We start from the raw sequence: 20,219 nt of genomic DNA, 5'->3' as shown, positions 1-20,219 counted from the left end.
GACTAGGACAGAAGCAGTACAAAGCCCTTCCTTATTGACGGCAGCGGATGGCCCGGCATTTGAAGAAATTTGGGCACTCCAACAGGAGAGCACCAATATGGACAAAACACGGCCAATAACAATTGGGGACAATGTGGGAACCAGCAGCACTCCATTCAAATTAAAATCTACTTTTCAACCAATCATGACTCACGACAACCTTGATGTTTCCCAGGAATTGATCACACAGGATTTGAAAAAACTTTATGTCACCACAAATAAGAAACAATCCGCCATTAACAGACAAAACCAAAGCTACGGAAACTTGATTAGAAAATTGGATTCAGACCAAAATGTTATTGTGAAACAGCCCGACAAGGGTGGGAATATTGTCCTCTGGCCTCGCAATTTGTACATTAAAGAAGCAGAATTACAATTGGGGGATTCTTCTTGCTATAGGAGAAGTAGCATTATGGCAATCAAAGCGGCATGGGCTGAACAGAATTCTAAGTTAATGGCTTGGAGGACTGGTGGATTAATTTCTAATGACGAATTTCGTTTTTTGAAAAAAGAGCATCCTGTAATTCCAACATTTTATCTAATTCCAAAGGTCCATAAAAACATCGAGGTGCCACCTGGGAGGCCCATAATATCATCCATTGAAAGTTCAACTGAAAATATCTCTAAGTACATTGACTTCTTTTTGCAGGACTGGGTAGAGAACTTGAATTCCGATGTAAGGGATACTACGGATTTTATCTGTAAATTGGAAAAGATAACCTGGAGCACTGATTGTATATTAATGACTCTTGACGTCACCTCATTATATACGTCCATTAGGCACGGGGACGGCATTAAAGCCTTAGAATACTATTTAGACAAACGTCCCATGAATTTTTCTAACCACAACAAAATGATCATCACCATGTTGAAATTATGTTTAGAACAAAACTTTTTCATATTCAACAATCAGGTGTATCACCAAATAAGAGGTGTTGCCTTCTCTCCCAGCTTCGCGTGTTTGCACATGGGGCTGTGGGAGGAGCGGGTCCTCATGGATCAACACAAGGATACCATGAATAATAATGTAGTATTATACCTGAGGTACATAGATGATCTTTTTATGGTGTGGTGTGGAGGGGGTCCATGAATAGTGCTGAAACCTTTGTAAAACAGTTGAATGATAACAGCTTCAACTTGCAGTTTAATTCTGAAATTCATAGGGAATCAGTATGTTTTTTGGACGTGGAGGTGTTTGTTGATGGCAATAGTCTAGCAACCAGATTGCACAGAAAGGCAACCGCGGGCAACACTGTGCTACATACAACTAGTCAACACCCGCGCCATCTCATGCGCAGCATCCCGTATGGAGAGATGCTGCGATTGAGACGGATCTGTAGTTCCGATTCCGACTGTGCCAAAGCCCAAGAGGCGAGTAAGAGACGCTTTTTGGAAAGAGGGTATACTGAGGAAATAATTAATAGAGCCATTGACCGTACTAGATCAATTTCAAGACAACAGGCTTTAAACCCCAAATCTAAGATAAACAATTTAGAGATTGATGGTACTCAGATTCAACCAAGAGTCATTGTAACGTATAACAAACAACATTCGGAAATCAGGAAATTCTTTAACAAGAATTGGATTTGGTGAGGGGGGATCCAGTAATTGGGGGTTTTGTGGCCAACAAACCCGAATTAACATTTGGAAGATCCCCTACAATGGCCAGTGCCTTGGTAAGCAACAGTCTTGAAACTACAATTTCTGGTACTTGGATGGCCTTAAGCAAGGGTTTCAAGAAATGTATGTCATGCAAGGCTTGTCGCTTTGGCATTAACAAGACCCATTATTCAAGTCCCTTCAAGAGCAAACCGATACCAATCAGCAAGAGATTGACGTGTAGGACGGAATATGTGGTCTATGTGCTGCAGTGTCCATGTGGGCTATGCTATGTGGGCAGCACTCGCTTGCCCGCCCACAAGCGGATACTCCAGCACATTAGAGCCATTTCAGGAAAAGATCAGGCATACCCGGTGGCCCGGCACTTTGAGTTCAAACACAAAAGTGACCCCAAGAATGTCCAATATATTTTGGTTAACGCTATCTTACCCCTTAAACGTGGAAGAGATAGGGAAGCTAAACTGCGCCTCTTAGAGACGCGTTATGTATTGGAGTTAGACAGCAAAAGCCCTGGGGGCTTAAATGCCAGTGAAGATTTGTACACCTGTCTTTAAGTAAAAAATGGGTCTTGAATAAATTTGAAGTACATGAGGAGCTGTGACAGAGCCATTTCAGCATGTCTGGATAGCGAGTTAAAGATCAGATCATAGAATTAACTAAGGCAATATTGCAATATGTCTATTGCCTAGTAAGATTTTTTGTAACATCTATGTTTGGTCCAACAACAGACTCGGTTGTTTTTAATACTGTAGAAAAGAGAAAAAATACGGGATGGTTTTTTAAAATGAACTTACACTTATTAAATACACATGTACTATCTACAGCACTCGGGGAAGGCATTGACATAAAATTATGTAATAAGAACTTATTGGTTGCTGCTCATAAGTTGAAAATACTCACATGAGTTAAATTACGTGTGAAGAGCCATTTAACTATAAACTAGCGGTTGTAAATTGTAAATTGTGCTTCAAATATTGATATATTGAATTGATTTGGACATAAACCGTTTGAAATATTAATATATTAATTAGTTTGTGTACATAGACATGTATATATTGTATATATATATGTATTTTATTATTGTACTATATTTTACAGGAATAGTATGTATATATATATATATATTGTTCTACTTATATTTATATAAGAAGATCGAATGGTTTTTACAGACACTATGTCTTTTATATATTGTCCAAATGTCACAGATTTAAACAGGATTTCTTCACTATCTATGCTTGTATAATGAGCAGTAGGTTTGGGCACTTTTGGGAACTATAAATGCCTTCATTTGTGTCTATGGCACGTCATGTGATCAAGCCTCTGGGTGGAGGCGAAACGCGTCATGGCGGATTGCTGGCTTATTATTTGCACTTAATAAAGCACAAAGGATTTGCACCAGTACCTGGGTCCACTCCTCGTTGTTCTTTTCCATGAAAGGGAAGTTTTGAATGGCGATTTTCGGATATGGATATGGATATATATATATATATATATTACCTACTGGCGGTCGCCAGTAGGTATATATAGTTAGGATTTTTTCCCTATGGGATTTTTGAAAATTCTATGTCTAATAACTTTGGCGTTTGTGGATGGAATTGGCTGAAATTTTCTGGAAAATGGAACATTTTGTTTCTGAGGAGCCCCTGAAAATTTGGGGGGGGTTCGTCCAGGGGGAGCCGAGAAAAAAGGGGGGTCCCAAAACGTGTTTTTAACATTGAGTTTTCCATAGGGTGGTTAGCCTCACTTTTAGCCCGAACGGCTGAATGGATTTGCACGAAACTTGGCTAAATTGTAGGGACTGGTAGCCCGATGTGCCTTTTGTAGGTCTCAATATATGTGCTGCAGTGGATTTTGAGAAATTAACGTTCAAAAAAAGATATATATCTGTAAGCGCGGACCGGGCAGCGCCCCGGTTCGCGGACCTTAAGCGTACCGGAACTTCGCGTAGCGAAGCTGATTGGCTCTCCGGTGTCTGTCAACATTCTAAACAGTCCGGAGCGGCCGCCATCTTGTCTCTCGGTAGGATCGAGAGACAAGAGGAGGCCAAAACAAAGGGGGAAATAACTATAAGGGGGCATAGTAGATCCTCGCTGACCCCCTAGGTTTAATGTGGAGGTTTTAAAGGGGCCCCGCGGGGCAAAAAAAAAAAAAAATTTTTTTTGTTTTTTTTCGTGGTTAGCGCCCGGTCCGCGAACCGGGAAGCGTTCTGGGGAGCGTACTACAATGAAAAATGAATGATAGTCTTTTCAAATGCTGTATGTTAATTGATTGTTGGATTTTTTGATTATTTTTTATTTCCTTTATCTTCCCAGGGAGCGACCCGGTACGCGAACCGTTGAGCGCCTCGGTTCGCGGACCTTAAGCGTTCCGGGAGTCCACCATTTTGTGTTTCGGTCGAATTAAGATACAAGATGGAGGGCAAATAATGTTCGGAATGGGTAGAAGGGGGCACGGTAGAGTTATCTTGACCCCCTAGGTTTTCTGAGGGTGGCTGAGGAGGTTTATATGTGCGAAAAAAAAACATTTTTTTTAAAAAATTTCGCGAGGTTAGCTCCCGGTACGCGTACCGGGTAGCGCCCCAGGGAGCGTACTTTGTTGAAAATTAGTGAAAAAAGTTAGAGTAAAATAATAATTGTGAGTGATTAGATGTAGGGTAGCTCTGAGAAGAGCTTTTGGGTTTATGGTACATTTAGGTACTTATAAGTAGGTACCAATGCACATTCTTAAATTCAGAGTGAAAACTCTGTTGCCCTCATCTGAGAAGTGAACTCCATCTCCTCTGTAGATATCTTGCATGTAGTAACGCAAGTTATTGTTGTACAGGGAGCCCATTCCATGGTCTCTCATGTAAGCTGAAACAGATTTGTTTACATGCTTCCTCGACTTCTCAATTTGTGGACAAAATTGGTTTGACCACGTCCATTTCTGTCTTTGGCATATATTTGAATATACCAAGGCAGTCTGAGGAAAAAGTGCCATTAATTGCTCAAAGGTGTCCTTTAAAAGCATTTCCAGACCTACACCAGTCAAAGTGCCCAAGTCATTACCTCCACAGTGCACAATTAACAGGTCAGGTTTTGGCAAATGCATAAAGGTTTTCACCAATGGTATCAATTGGTGACATTTTAATCCTCTGTGGCCAAACCACTTAATTTCCACATCTTGTAAATTGAGGTTAGGTAAATTCCTGCTTTCAACGTACCTTTGAGCCCAGTGAATATAACTATGACCAACAATCCAGACAGAAAACATGGTGAGAGAAGGTTCTATTAAACAGTATCTCTTCTTTACTCCCTATAGCTGTCTTTCTTGAAACATCACTCTCTGTTTACTTTCCTTATACTTACACTTTTTTTAAAAAAAAATTTTTTTTTTTGGTTAGCTCCCGGTCCGCGTACCGGGAAGCTAACCCGGGAGCGAACCAAAAGAAATAGAGCTTGCCAGAGTGCTAAACATTGTAGCAATTTTTTTGGAAAGGGAAGGTAGTTCTGAAAAGAACTTTTTTTTTTATATTTTTGTTGTTTTATATATATATTTTTTTTTTGAACATTTTTTGTTTTTTTTGTATTTTTTGAACGATTTTATAATTTTTTTTGTTTTTTTTGTGGGGGGGGAAACAACAAAAAACAGGCGTTGAAAAGGGCTCAACAGGAGCAAAAAAAAATTACTGGGGGCGGTTAGGGCAATCATGGTGTTCATACGACAGGTTCAGTGCATTGATGCTCATGTTGCCACAAGCTAATAATGCACGACAGCGCATACATAAATGTATCATATTCCCAAAATTTGGTTGGATATTTGGCACAGTTTCCCGTGCCTCCTCTGGTGATAAAGAAACCGATGTTGTTGGTCTCGCCACAGGAGTTGGTCGAGGATTGTCCATCATATCCCTTAATTCCGCCCGGCTGTAATTTAGGGGATGTTTCCTCGTCATGTGCCTATGCATGGTATGATTACCATAGCTGTATTTTTTGTCCGTCCCTCTGGACAATTGTTCCTTGCATATGAGGCATGTTGCGTACCTGGCATTGACCTTTTTTTGGCCACGAGGGATGGAAAAAAACTGCCAGATGAAACTGGGTTTCTTTCTTGAAACCCGGGGCAACTCTTCCAGGAATTGTGGTTGTTCTCCCTCCTCATCCATCTCTTCATCTTCCTCCTCAGTGTTGGTAACCACCTGGGGAGGTGGTCCTCTCTTCCCATGAGGAGGTGGAGGTGGTGGTGGGGGTGCACCAGCTGAAGCAATCAGTGAAGCCATTTTCATACAATCAAAATAGGTCTTCCAAGAAGCAAAATAGGTCTTCCTCTCACAATAATGAAAGTCAGAGTGAGGAAAGAAGGAGTGGTTTTCATCATTTGGAAAAAACAATACTTCTTAACCAATGAAAAGTGTTATTTTTAGGTCACATGACCTAGCCTTCCATAATTATGAAACTAAAAGTGAAATGAACCAATGAAAAGTTTTATTAACAAGTCACATGACCTCTCACGCTCATGTTACGCGCTGCGGAACGCTCCCCGGTTAGCTTCCGGGTCGCTCCCCTTTGCACCCCGGTCCGCGCCCCGGGACACTTCCGGGTGCGCTAACGCGATACGTCACAAGACGCATTTTGCGGCAACGCGATACGTCGCGCTTTCGCGCCGGGGATCGCTTCCGGGGAGTTGCGTTTCGCGCCTCGGTCCGCGCCCCGGGGCACTTCCGGGTGCGCTAACGCAGTACGTCATAAGACGCATTACGCGGCAACGCGATACCGTCACTATGTTGATTTGTTACCGGTTCGCGGACCGGATCGCGGAATCGAATTGAGCTAACGGGAAGCTTCCCGGTTAGCGGACCGGGAGCGAAACAAAAAAAATATTTAAAAAAAAATTATTAATAAACATATAAAATATATTTTTGGATTTAAAGAAGAATACATTTTACAGCTGTAGATATTAGCTTTTAAAAAACCAATGAAATTCACTGAAAAAACCATAGGTTATAGACCATATATAGTTAGGAATTAGCATTTACAAAACCTTGAAAATTCACTGAAAAAACCATAGGTTATACACCATATATAGTTAGGAATTAGCATTTAAAAAACCTTATTTTACTCACACAAAACCATTGAAATTCCATATATAGTTAGTTGTACTAACTATATATCGCGCACCCGCAATCCACTGCTGATGATGTCACATATTACATCATTCATGACATGGTCAGTGACATCACTGATGACATCACTGATGACATCTCAAATGACATCACTGATGACATCACTGATGACATCTCAAATGACATCACTGATGACATCACTGATGACATCACTGATGACATCTCAAATAACATCACTGATGACATCTCAAATGACATCACTGATGACATCACTGATGACATCTCATTTGACATTACTGATCACATCACTGATGACATCATTCATGTGATAATACGATGAACCTCTTCAGACTCTAATATAACCTTATATACACTCAGTGAAAACAGACACTCACAGACTGTCACTCATCCATGGAGTTACTCACACACCTAGTCAGTCATGCAAAGAATCAATCACACCTCCATTTCCTCAACTATACAGTTATACACACCTTACTTATTGAAACATATACTAACACATATTTACTCACTTATACAATCCTGGATACAAGTTCACAATGATCCATACAGCCACTCACACATTCACTGGCTCTTATGCACAGTTATTTATATATGTCAACTCTCACATGTACTGTGTTTTACATATGTACTTACTTTGACATGTAGCACTGAGATATCCATTCACTCACCAATGCACTCATGCACACAGTCAACCGCCCATACAGATGTTTCCACATGCACTTTTGAACCCATACACCTAGTGAATCAACTGCTCACACATCTATGCAGAGAGTCATACACCTCCCAGCCACCCATAAACACTCTCAGTCTCCCATACAATTACTTGGGCAACCAATTAATGACCCATATAGTTAATCATATAGCTACTGATCAACACATGCAGCAGCTTGCACAACAACAGACATACTGATGCACACTTTCAGACAGTTTAGTCACTAACCCGTGCATTCAGTAAGACGCATTTAATCACTCACTCATACAGTCAATCACGCACCTACTAAAACCTTCATTCAGACACTTATACATCCACTCATTCTTCAATAAGTAAAACATATTTAAACTTTACAGAAACACATAATCACTGGATGATGTCATCAGTGATGTCATCAGTGATGTCATTTGAGATGTCATCAGTGATGTCATCAGTGATGTCACTGACCATGTCATGAATGATGTAATATGTGACATCATCAGCAGTGGATTGCGGGTGCGCGATATATAGTTAGTACAACTAACTATATATGGAATTTCAATGGTTTTGTGTGAGTAAAATAAGGTTTTTTAAATGCTAATTCCTAACTATATATGGTGTATAACCTATGGTTTTTTCAGTGAATTTTATATATATATATATATATATATATATATATGTATATATATTACCTACTGGCGGTCGCCAGTAGGTAGTTATAGTTAGGATTGATTTCCATAGGGAAATCGCAACATTCTATTTGGAATAACTTTGGCGCCGGTTGAGCAATTGGCCTGAATTTTTCAGCAACTTTGCCTCGCGGTGCTCCGCTCCTTCCCTGAAAGCTTGGGGGGGATTCGTCAAGCGGGGCCGAGATAAAAGGGGGGTCCCAAAACGTGTTTTCCCCATGTTAATTTCCATAGGGCGGTCTGTCGCACTTTTAGCTCGAACGGCTGAATGGATTTTCACCAAACTTGGCAAAATTGTAGGGACTGGTAGCCCGATGTGCCTTTGCTATGTCTCAAGATATGTGCTCCAGAGGATTTTGATTAATTTAGGTTTAAAAAAATTTATATATCTAGAGCCGCGCCCCGGTACGCGTACCGGGGAGCGCTCCGGGCGCGCCACGCGACTTGCGCACGGCAAGCTGATTGGCTCTCGGGTGTCTGTAAACATTCAAAACAGTCCGCAGCGGCCGCCATCTTGTCTCTCGGTAGGATCGAGACACAATAGGTGGCAAAAATCAAAGGGGGAAATGAGCAAAAGAGGGCAGGGTACATCCCCCCTGAGCCCCTAGGTTTGATGTGGGGGCCATAAAAGGGTCCCGCGGGGTGATTTTTTTTTTTTCGATTTTCGCGGGGGGGAGCGCCCGGTACGCGCACCGGGGAGCGTACCAGGGAGCGTACCATGGAGATAAAAGAATGACAGACTTTTTTTTTTTTTAAATAGAATTTATTTTATAAATTGGAGGTAGTTCTGAAAAGAACTTTTTTTTTGTTTTTGTTGTTTTATATTTTTTTATACCTTTTTAAAAGATTTTATATTTTTTTTGGATTTTTTTCAGGGGAAAAACAAAAACAGGGATTCAAAAACTGCTCAACAGGAGCAAAAAAATGTGAAAATTTAGGGACGGGGAGGGCAGCGGTGATCCTGTTTGTTTATAGCAATGAGTTCAACACTCTGCTCCCCATAGCAGAGGAGTTCGTCACACTGCGTGCACAGAAATTTGATGCCTGCAAACACCGGCTGTATGTTAGGGACCATTCTTCCACGTGGTGGTCCCGAAGGTGTTGCTCCACCAGTGGAGGTGCTGCCGCCATCTGTTGGTAAATTCCGTGCCAGCTCCCTGACACTCTCCCTGGCAAAGTTGATTGGGTGTCTTCTCTTGACATGCCTAATTAAATTGGCATTTCCAAAGCTATATTTTTTTTGAGGATTGCCTCTGGATAAAATACTGCCAAATATTTTGCAGGTTACTTTTGCAGCATTAACTTTTTTTTGTCCATCAGGGATGTCATAAAATTTCCAGATGAAGTGGTTCTTTTGTTTCTGGTGAGGAGGGTCCTCATGCAAAAATTCATCTGAATCACTGCTGGATGACTCCCTTGCAGCCATTGCTGTAGATCAGGAAAATTAGGAAAAGAAGACAATACACAGAACAGCTCTTGCTCTCTCCAAGTACAAAGCAATAGTGAGAGAAATGGGTGGGTTTCTCAAAATTTTGAAAAACAAAAGTTCTGAACCAATGAAAAGTGTTATTTTGAAGTCACATGGCTTGATGCGCTTACGCTACGCGCCCTGGGGCGCGTCCCGGGGCGCGTAGCGTAAGCGCATCGGGGCGCTTACGTTGCACGATCGTATGCGCTTCCGGGTGCGACTACGCGATGCGTTATAAGACGCATCTCGCGGCTACGCAATACGTGTCTTATGACGCAAGGCGTGGCGGCTACGCGATACGTCACAATGTTGTTTTCGTTCGCGGCAATAGCGCTATCAGGACACTCACCAGTATGCGCCCCGGGGCGCGCCAGAACATTGCGCTTACCCGTGCATTTACCGGTACGCGCCCCGGGAGCGCCCCGGGGTGAAAAAATAAATAAAAAATAAAACAATTGACATAATTATACAATATAAAATTCGCTTTAAAATTTATTATTTTTTATAACTATAAAGATTTGCTATTAAAAAACCATTGAAATTCACTGAAAAAACCATAGGTTTCACACCAGTTATAGTTAGGAATTAGCATTTAAAAAACCTATTAAATTCACTGAAAAAACCATAGGTTTTACACCAGTTATAGTTAGCTGAACATTTTACTCGCATAATACCATTGAAATTCCCACGTTATAGTTAGTTGGACTCACTATAACTTGCGCGTGCAATGTACTGCTGATGACGTCACATATTACATCACTCATGACATCATGGTCAGTGACATCACTGATGACACCATCCTTGTGACAGAGTGACAGACCTCCTTTCACTGTAATGTAACCCTTGAAACACATATTCAAAAATAGAAACTAACATTTTAAAAAAAATGGAGATACCCATATCAGTTACAACAACCAATTAAATAATTCCACCATCTATATACACATCCACTCATTCACAAACAGTTATATATAGTCACTCATACATATACTCACTCATCATATGTAGTGATACACCTATACATCCTGTTACACACCGACAGTCATCCAAAAGTTACTCACACACATACTCACACATGCAAATAAACTATTGAACATCCATTTATTTGCATATACAGATATACACACACTACCACCTTACTTCTAAGGAAACTTACACATACTTACTCTCTTAAACAATCACCTATAGAAACACATACTTATTTAAACAGGAACTCTTACAATCTCTTACTCTCACATATACTCACTTATATGCATCAATATTCACATATACTACATTAAAACATATGTAGTTACTGATAAAGACACTAGTGAGACAGTCATTCACTCACTAACACACACATATACACACTCATCCACCCATAGAGTCCTGCACATATGCTGTCTTCAAAACACATACAAACAGAGAGTCAGTCATTCATGCATCTATGTGCCAAGTAATACCCCCACCAAACCATACAAACACTCATACTGATACTAAGAAAAACATCTAATAATCCATATACATACACATGTAGCTACTCACCAACCCATGCAGCCACTTATACACAAAGTGAAACACTAATACATATATTTAAATATTTAAACATTAGTCTCTAATATATGTATTCACTAAGATACACTTAATAAACCAGTTAACCAATCATTTTTTTTTTTTTAAAACATCCATGTAAACACTTATTTAAACATTTATTCTTCCATCAACTTTTATATATACATATATAACACATATTTATTTTTTAAAAAGAGACACATTCACTGGATGGTGTCATCAGTGATGTCATGAGTGATGTCACTGACCATGTCATGAGTGATGTAATATGTGACGTCATCAGCAGTGCATTGCACGCGCAAGTTATAGTGAGTCCAACTAACTATAACATGGGAATTTGAATGGTTTTATGCGAGTAAAATGTTCAGCTAACTATAACTGGTGTGAAACCTATGGTTTTTTCAGTGAATATATATGTATATATATATTCACTGAAAAAACCATAGGTTTCACACCAGTTATAGTTAGCTGGAAGTTTAACTCGCATAAAACCATTGAAATTCCCACGTTATAGTTAGTTGGACTCACTATAACTTGCGTGTGCAATGCACTGCTGATGACGTCACATATTACATCACTCATGACATGGTCAGTGACATCACTCATGACATCACTGATGACACAATTCAGTGAATGTGTGTCTTTCTGAAAAATAAATATGTTTTATATATGTATATGTAAAAGTTGATGGAAGAATAAATGTTTAAATAAGTGTCTAAATGGATGGTTTTTTTTTATTGATTGGTTAACTGGCTTATTAAGTGTATCTTAGTGAATACATATATTAGTGAGTAATGTTTAAATATTTAAATATATGTATTAGTGTTTCACTTTGTGTATAAGTGGCTGCATAGGTTGAGGAGTAGCTACATGTGTAGGTATATGGGTTATTAGATGTTTTTCTTAGTATCAGTATGAGTGTTTGTATGGTTTGGTGGGGGTATTACTTATCACATAGATGCATGAATGACTGACTCTCTCTTTGTATGTGTTTTGAAGACAGCATATGTGCAGGACTGTATGGGTGGATGAGTGTGTATATGTGTGTGTTAGTGAGTGAATGACTGTCTCACTAGTGTCTTTATCAGTAACTACATATGTTTTAATCTAGTATATGTGAATATTGATGTATATAAGTGAGTATATGTGAGAGTAAGAGATTGTAAGAGTTCCTGTTTAAATAAGTATGTGTTTCTATAAGTGATTGTTTAAGAGAGTAAGTATGTGTAAGTTTCCTTAGAAGTAAGGTGGTAGTGTATGTATAGCTGTATATGCAAATAAATGGATGTTCAATAGTTTACTTGCATGTGTGAGTATGTGTGAGAGTAACTTTTGGATGACTGTCGGTGTGTAACAGGATGTATAGGTGTATCACTACATATGATGAGTGAGTATATGTATGAGTGACTATATAGAACTGTTGGTGAATGAGTGGATGTGTATATAGATGGTGGAATTATTGAATTGGTTGTTGTAACTGGTATGGGTATCTCAATTTGTTTGAAAATTTTAATTTCTGTTTTTGAATATGTGTTTCAAGGGTTACATTACAGTGAAAGGAGGTCTGTCACTCTGTCACAAGGATGGTGTTATCAGTGATGTCATGAGTGATGTCACTGACCATGTCATGAGTGATGTAATATGTGACGTCATCAGCAGTGCATTGCGCGCGCAAGTAATAGTGAGTCCAACTAACTATAACGTGGGAATTTCAATGGTTTTATGCGAGTAAAACTTCCAGCTAACTATAACTGGTGTGAAACCTATGGTTTTTTCAGTGAATTTAATAGGTTTTTTAAATGCTAATTCCTAACTATAACTGGTGTGAAACCTATGGTTTTTTCAGTGAATTTCATAGGTTTTTTAATAGCAAATCTCTATAGGTATGAAATGTAATATTTTTTTTAACGAATTTTATATTGTATAATTATGTAATAGTATTTTTTTTTTTTTCCCCGCAGCGCTCCCGGGGCGCGTACCGATGCGCTCACCAGTAAGCGCAGTGCTTCGGCGCGCCCCGGGGCGCTATTCCCGCGAACGAAAACAACATCGTGACGTATCGCGTAGCCGCGTGATGCGTCATATGACGCACTGCGTAAGCACACCCGGAAGCTCTCGAGCGCATACGATCGCGCAGCGTAAGCGCCGCCGGGCGCGCCCCCGGGCACGCACCGGAGCGCGTAGCGTAAGCGCGTCGGGTCATGTGACCTGAAAATAACACTTTTGATTGGTTCAGAACACTTTTGGTTTCCAAATGATGAGAAAGCCCAAGTCATGAGACCTGAAAATAACACTTTTGATTGGTTCACAACAGTTTTGTTTTCCAAATGATGAAAGACCCCACCTTTTTTCCTCATTCTCACTTTGTTGTTTGAGTGAAGAAGACTTGCATTCATTCTGTGAGAAATGGCTTCACTAGTAGCAGCTGCAGGTGCATCTGCACCACCACCACCTCCCCCACCACCACAAGGACCACCACAAGACCACATTGGTGGTCAAGAAGAAGAGGAGGACGAAGAGGAGGAGGAGGAGAGGCACTTTCTGCCTGAGGACAATCCCCCATACAGACCCAAGGAACATTTTATTTTGGAGTTTTACAAGATGCCAAGGGTTGCAAAAAAAGTCAATGCAGCTAAGGTGACTTGCCTCATCTGTGGCGAACAACTGTCAAGAGGGAACCCAAACAAGAAGTACTCTTTTGGGAACCACACTATGATTAGACATATGCAGAGGAAGCACCCGAACAATTATTCGGCAGCAGAGGTCAGGGAACTGACCAAGAACCCTCCCCATCCTTCTTCTTCAAGCGCCTCCAATCAACCCACTCCATCGGGTGAAGAGGCTAGGGAGATGGTCCCTAATGTACAAACCAGGTTTGCAAAATTTAAATTTGTTTGCATATATTGCAACAAAACAATTTCATATGGTGAGCAAAGCATCACTTTACTCAATCGAGCTGCAGACAACCATCACTGCAGCAAGCAACTTTAATTTTGTTCTATTTTCTTTTGCTCCAGTTGAGCTGGTTGCAATTCCCTGTGTTTTGTTTGACCCCAGAAAAACTACAAAAAAAATATAAAATTGTTCAGAAAAGCCAAAAAAAATAAAAAATGTTCAAAAAAAGAATTAAAAAACCAGTTCTTTTCAGAACTACCTCCAATTTATATAAAAATGCTACATTTTTAAAAAACTCTGTCTTTCTTTTTTTCTCCAGGGTACGTGTACCGGTATGTGTACCTGGGCGCGCACCCCCCCAAAAAAAATAAAAAAAATAATGAGTGTGTCTGTGTGTGGTGTGTGTGTGGGGGGGGGTGAGGGGGGTGTGTGGGTGTGGGTGGGGGTGTGGCTGTGTAAGGTGTGTGTGTGGGTGTGTGGGGTGTTTGGGTGTGGGTGGAGGTGTGGGTGGAGGTGTGGGTGTGTGAGGTGTGTGTGGGGGGGTGTGGGTGTGGGGGTGTGTGTGTGGGGTGTGTGTGTGTGTGGGGGATGTGTGGGTGTGTGTGTGTGAGGAGTGTGTGTGTGTGTGTGTGTGTGAGAGGTGTGTGTGTGTGGGGTGTGTGTCAGAGGTGTGTGTGTGTGTGGGGGGGTGAGGTGTGTGTGTACGAGTGAAGTAAATGATTAAGGGAAAGAGAATGAGTGAGGGAGCAAAGGAAGGGAACAGAGGGTAAGGGAAGTAAAGAAGGGGGACTGAAAGAAGTTGAATGTGGGAGGGGAGTTAGGGAAAGGGGAGTAAACATGGAGGATAAGAATAAGTGAGGGAAGCAGAGTAAAGAAACAGGAGTGAGGTAGGGTGAGAAAATAGTAGTGAGGGTAAAGCAAAGGGTGATGACAAACTACATTTTTTTAGTCACACTTACCATATAATTAATGTAACTTTAATTACATTTTTTTACTACACTTTGTATATGTGAAAGAGAGAAGAAAAAATAAGTCATAATTAGTAAAATATGTATTTTAAAATAAAAGATACAAATGAAGAGGTTAAAAATCATAACAGTGTATTTAGAAATAAAGTAAGAGTGAAGGACACAGAAAGGGAAATAAAGTAAGGTAGAAGGACAAAAAGAGGGAAAAAGAAATAGAAGGAGAGCAAATTACTCAGAGTAAGGCATATAGATTCACTGACAGAGAGGAAGAGAAGAAGAGACAAATGAACTGAAGGTAAGAAAGATACTAAAAGAATGTGAGTTAGCAAAACTAAATCCGGAAACAGGAGTAAGTAAAAAGATAATGACTGAGAGGGAAAGGAGTCTAATTAAGGATGCATTTAGAAGAATGAGGAATGGAAGATAACTGAGAGTAAGTAAAAGAGAGTCATAGAGTGAAGGGATGAAGGGAGAGAGAATAATATAGAAGGTTTGAGGGAAAAAGAGTGAGGAAGTTAGTAGACAGAGAGACTAAGAGAAGGACTGAGTGAAGTGGAGTACAATGAGTGAGGAAAGGAAATGAGTAAGGGAGCAAAAAAAGGAAAGAGAGGAGAAGAGGACTAAAACAGTGGTACTGAGAGAAAGTGATTCGGTGATGAAAGTAAAGAGAAGGACACTGAAAGATAGGAAATGAGGGGTAGTAATGGAACCAGAGTAAAAGAAATGGGATGAAGAACGATGAGAGAGGAGCAGTGAAGTTGTTGTAAGAGGAATGATAGAAGGTAGATCAACACAAGTGAACATAACACAAGGAGAGTGAGGGACTGAGGACATAGAGGTAGTGAACGGAAAATAGAGAGAAGAGGTAAAAAAAAAGGAGCAAACAAAGATAAGCGAGGGAGAGTGGGTTAGTTATAGTGATAAAGTGCAACAATACTGGTGAGTGAGTAAAGAGGAATTACTAAAAGTGCAAAGGAGGAAAAGACGGAAAAGGGAAGTAAAACTGAGAGACTGTAAGCTGAAAAGTGATGCAAGGGAGAGAGGGGATGCAGACAGTTGAAATGGAAATGAGGGGTTGTGAAAGAAGTGCAGTAAACGAATGGATGTGAAATAAAGTGAGAGAAAGGCAGTGTGAGTGAGTAAAGAGAGCTGAAACAGAGAGGAAAAAGGAAAGTGAGTGTGAGACAATGGGAATACAATATAAATTACACAATACAAACTATAGAATAATTTATACAACATGTTAGATAGTTTATTTTTGCTGTTCTCAGAACATATTGAATTTCACTAAAATCAGTGAGTTCAAACTATTCATCATATTACAGCGGGAAAAAAAACCACAATCAAAAAGATTGTGTTTAAAAAAAAACATATAAACTTACAAATCACATATGTACACTAATCTTTGATTCACTTACTTTTTCTTTCGGCCAAATAGTACATCATGAAGGTCCTTTTCGTTGGAAGGTACTCTGCTGTTCTCTAAAAATTCCATTTCATCGAATCTCTAGAAAAAAAGCTCCAAGAACATCTGAAATATGTTTCAATGTTTGCATATACTCCTTCTGTTCAGTCATGACTCTTTGCTCATTCCTTCACCTTTCCTTAAGGCCAAATAGTGTCAGATGTATCACTATATTTTCAAATTACTTAAAACAAACTCTAAAATTACCGTTTTCCCGACGTTCTGAAAGAAAGGCTCAAACAACATTTTCACAATATTTGAATATTCATAATTCCAGCTCTGGCTCTCTCATGTTGAACATTTCCTATAATACTGATATCACTTAATATGCGATCCACTTACCGTACCTTTATGAGAACTATAATTTTTATATTATCTTCATCACTTTTACTCACAATATAATTTTAAACAGCAAACTAACTTTTATTAACTGCTCCCGTCTTCATAGGGCAATTACCTTTACTTAAATGTTGGTTCTAAAAACACTAGGTATGAATTTTTTAAGTCAAAAGGCAAACGTTGTTTGAAAGTCAAATGAGTGTCATTACAGTTGGTCCAACCTTTACGACTTTTTAAATAGCATGTGTAATGCCCTGATGTTGTTGAAGGACCGTCATGATAAATAATAGCTACAGTTGCAAAAGTTCTTCCTGAAATTGATAACTGAGAAGCCACAACATTTTTAATAGAAGTTGACAATTTACTTCCATCAGGTCTACATCGTTGGAACATTAAAATGACATATTTACCATAAGTTTGTAAAAAATAATGTGGACAGCATTGCAGACTTACATTGGGTACACACCATATTGTGATCAGCTGCTTTAACTAGATTATTAAAAGACACTGATTTGCAGTCTGTTAAAGTCAAATATATAAATCTTTCAGTGTCTATTCTAGTACTACTTGATAAACTACAGTTGTCGCAGTCATGCTGCCATTGATAAAAAAGGCTAAAAAGATTTTTTATATCTACACCTTCATCTTCCAATACATCTAACATATACATTAAAAATTCCTGACAATCCTGCTGAATATTCTGTGAAAATTGATTTTGACCAGAACATATGTCTAGAAGATTTCGAATTTCTGAAACACTTTCTATTTTTGCTCTATCACTGCTACATTTCTCAAACACAGAATTCAATAAACAGCAGAATGTTTCATCCCGATTTTCAACAATCTGTTCTTGTAGATTTTGAAGAAAAAAAACAACATTAAGCACTACATTAGCATAGCAGTTGACACCAGAACTGTTTTCAAACTGAAATCCAACAACATCTTCAACAGAATCCTTTTTTCTTTCTGCTTACAATTACAGTTTCATCTACTTTTTGTCTTTTTGCTACTACCTCACTACAATTATTCTCATTTCTTCTTTTTCGGCCTACCACACGTTTTTCAAACAGAGGATATTGAGGCAAATGTGGAGCATACTCTCTTCTTAACCTATTGTATTCTTTAACACAATCTAGATCAGCACAAATCTTTGTTTCATCACACTCAATCAAGTACAATCCTGTTAAAGTTCTGACTCGTGATAATGCCACATATGCCATACCCTCTTTAAACACAGAACTTCCAATGTTCACCAAAGCACTATCTACACTTAAACCTTGAGATTTATGAATTGTCACCGCATATGCCAAACAAACAGGAAACTGTTTTCGGCGAACATATAAGTCTTTCACAAGCAAAAATCTAGCTGAACAGCGACAAATTTGTTCTATTTCGTCAATGCCATCAAATTTAATTTTTAAAATTTCAATTCCATCTCTATTTTTGTAATTCACAAAATCAACAACATGACCCATTGCTCCATTTACCAGACCTCTTTCAACATTTAAATTCCTTCTCAAAATGATACGACAATTTAAACACACATTCAGAGTCTTTTCAAAACCAGCAGTTTTAGATATACTCTTCTCTAATGATTCCAATTTTGATTTCAAATTTTCAGACAAAATAATTGTTGCTCCGATATGCTCTATTTTATCTATAGCTTCCAGTTTCACAATCTCTTCATTTTCTAACTTTAACATTTTGTTGTTGAAGATGGAACATTCTTTCAGAGTTGTCATCAAACATATCCCAGATTTGTTCTCGTTAATTTTCTTTAAAATATTCTCTGGAAGAATGTTTTCATTTGGATACAAATTTGAAATTAATCGTGCATGTAAAGCTTCTTTCCCATGCTCACTTACTTTTCCGATTCTTACATCTTATAGAATATTTTTATAATCTTCATCCTTTACCTGTCGCATATTTTGAAGTAGTTCTGCATATTTGAAATGTAACCATATATTAACGTTTCCAATGCTTCCTAGGCACTTCCTGGTATCTTTATGCATGACCATTTTAAACACTGGTTGTCCTTTCACTGGAGTCAACTGCAGTAGATCTCCAAAAACAATAATGTGTTTTCCTCCGAATAAGACATCATAGTCTGTTCTAAGAATTTCTTGCATTCTCAAATGCACAAAAGCAAGCATTAGATTTGAGACCATGCTTACCTCATCAATGATAAGATGTTTCATTTTCTTCAGGACTCTGGAAACTTCAGAACAAGCATCTCCAGATAGCTTGTGGTATTGTAATTTGTTATCATGCTCAACTGGTAGCATCAGTAAACGATGTAAAGTAATCCCTTTAATGTTATGTTCTGCCAGCCCAGTTGGAGTGGTAACAACACAAGACAGCGGTGATTCAGTCCTTTTCTGCAGATAAGTTGCAATTGCTTTAATCAGAAAACTTTTTCCAGTTCCCGCTTCTCCACTCACATACAGTCGGACAGGCTTAAATGATGTACATGAGCACTCTTTTTTCTCATGACTGAATCCATGTTCAACCTGTTCTGTGACTTCGTCATATATCTGTTTCTGCTCAATGTTTAGTTGTTTCACCAAATCTTCTAAGTTAATTACATCCTCTTCAGCTTGTTCCATAGCTCTTTCCACCTCATCCTTGGCAGTGGCAGCCTCATTTTGAATAATTGGTCCTCCTAGTGGATCCTGACTCAATGAAGTAGAACTCTGACTGTCTTGAGTACTGTCTCTCGCAATCTCTGCAGCAATTGTTGCTTCTTGCTCTATTTCTTCGTTCAACATTTGCAGATAAATTGGAAAAACAGGACATTCTATGGTATCCTTGGTTGCATTAAAAGAGTCTTCGTAACAGAGAAAATCTCCAAGTAGTTCCTCTTCTGTACGCCATGGTTTAAAGAGTTGCAAAAGAGCCAAATAGTAAAATTCCCTTTTGTCTGGATTTTCCCTACTTAATTTTCGATGATTAATCAAATGACCTTTTCTCTGTTTCACTAGACATCCTTCACATCCAATGACAGCATATATTCCATGATTGATATCTTCTCTGATGTTCCTCTTATAAATATATCTTTGCAGAACTTCATAGAGACAAGCGTTCTCAAGGTAAGGACTTCTATTTGGATAGTATGTATCCAACATGTTTGTCTTCAAAATATCTGTACTTTCTGGTTCTTTCTCCGCCAACTACTCTATTTCTTGTACAGATTTCAAAACTCGGTTTCGTGTTGCAGCAAGACCTAGACTCACCCAAATGATGGTTCTAGATTTCTCATATAGACTTGCTGATGACAATCGATCAGAACATTCATATGCTCCAATTTCTCGATGTGACAACATCTTCAGACTGTAACTGTATAATTTCTTGCTTAGACTCTTTTCATGTGAA

Source organism: Lissotriton helveticus, chromosome 11 (genome assembly GCF_964261635.1).
Source record: "Lissotriton helveticus chromosome 11, aLisHel1.1, whole genome shotgun sequence".
Lineage (NCBI taxonomy): Eukaryota > Metazoa > Chordata > Amphibia > Caudata > Salamandridae > Lissotriton > Lissotriton helveticus.
This window is presented reverse-complemented; position numbering follows the sequence as displayed.